This window comes from Humulus lupulus, chromosome 3 (assembly GCF_963169125.1).
Source record: "Humulus lupulus chromosome 3, drHumLupu1.1, whole genome shotgun sequence".
Taxonomy (NCBI): domain Eukaryota; kingdom Viridiplantae; phylum Streptophyta; class Magnoliopsida; order Rosales; family Cannabaceae; genus Humulus; species Humulus lupulus.
Genome location: NC_084795.1, coordinates 241,263,833 through 241,265,423, shown reverse-complemented (window position 1 = coordinate 241,265,423; position 1,591 = coordinate 241,263,833). Strand labels below are relative to the sequence as shown.

Below are 1,591 nucleotides of genomic sequence, written 5' to 3'. Positions count from 1 at the left end.
TCCTCAGAGAAGGCTTCTTGGTAGGAAGGACATGATTGGGCATTATGGCAAGGACTAGAACATATAGAACAAACATCTTTTCTTGGTTGTATTGGAGAGTTTATAGTTTGGCTTATGGCTAAAGCTTTTTCTTTTCTCGCTAATTTGTCTAAGGATGTTCTTAAGTCTAATTCTTCTTTTACTTCATACCTTCCTCCTCTTTTTGGTGAATTAGTTGACCTAGACCTAGGATCAAAATAATTCCATTGTTGTGAATTGACAGATAAATCTTCAAGGGCGTCCCACGCCTCTTGCCCTTGAAATTTTAAAAAATTTCCAGTATGCATAGATTGAATCATTTGTCGATTAGAGGGAGTCAAACCATCATAAAAATATTTTACAAGTCTCCATTTTTCAAAAACATGATGAGGAAAATTTAATAATAAATCTTTAAATCTTTCCCAACATTCATAAAACTCTTCATTATCTTTTTGAAAAAACTCGAAGATTTCTCTCCTTAGACTATCAGTTTTAGACATAGGAAAAACTTTCAGCAAGAATTTATTATAAAGTTGATCCCATGTAGTTATAGACCCCGTGGGAAGGGAATTTAACCAAGCTTTTGATTTTCCTTTTAATGAAAAAGGAAACAATCTTAGTTTGACCGACTCATCAGAAATTTTTTGAAATTTAAATGTTGAGCAAATTTCTAAGAAATCTTTGGCATGCATGTAAGGATCCTCTCTATCTAACCCATAAAAAGATGGCAACAATTGAATGATTGATGGTTTGAGCTCAAAATGAGTAGAAGAAGTTGTAGGAAGAACGATACATGAAGGAGCATTAGATGAAATAGGAGCAAAATATTCAAGCAAAGTTTTTTCAGGCACAACATTTTCATCAACAGGATTAGCAATCGGTTCCATGATGCTCAAATTTTTACTAACACTTTCAATTTCAAACAAAGATAAATGTCTTTTTACTAATCGTTTTTTAGAGTTACGTTCCCAATGATGCATACAATTTTAACAAACAAAACAACAAATATAATCTCAAACAAACAATTTTCTATTGTGGAAGATCAGTTAAAACCGCAATCACAGAGCATACTTATAATTTTTAGAGATTTCACAACAATATAATTCTTATGGTTTACTTGTCCCCAGGCCTATTTAATTCCACTTACTCGCGCACTACTAACAACTCCCCGAGGTTAATTAGTAGAGGCGGATTGGGAATTTTGTTCAAATTTCCTTTAAGCAAAAATTGCTTATGATGAAAGGACAACATTTAGGTTTTTTTTTTTCTCAAGTATTTTTCACAATTATAGAATAATATGATAAAAGGTAAAGAAAAATAAGGCAAAATTAAATAAGACTAAAATTTAGGCAAGAGTAGGGAGGCAAAGCATGCCATCAACCATAACAAAATTAAGGTAAAAATTAGGAGGCACAAGTGCCATCAACGAAAACATAAGATAAAAGACTAGGAGGCAAAATTGCCATCAACTCGTAACTTGCGGAAATTAAATAAAATAAAAATTACAACAAAATTATAACAAAATTAGGAGGCACAAGTGCCATTGACTAAAAAAAATTAAAAAGATAGATAG

At 31.9% G+C, this 1,591-nt stretch overlaps 1 non-coding gene across 1 annotated transcript; it reads left to right on the top strand.

Annotated features, from left to right (window-relative positions):
- The first annotated feature begins 397 nt into the window (after nt 1-397).
- LOC133828285 (small nucleolar RNA R71) lies at nt 398-503 on the top strand. The gene has a single exon (XR_009890913.1). It is a non-coding gene; the product is annotated as a small nucleolar RNA R71 (small nucleolar RNA).
- The last annotated feature ends 1,088 nt before the right edge of the window (nt 504-1,591 follow it).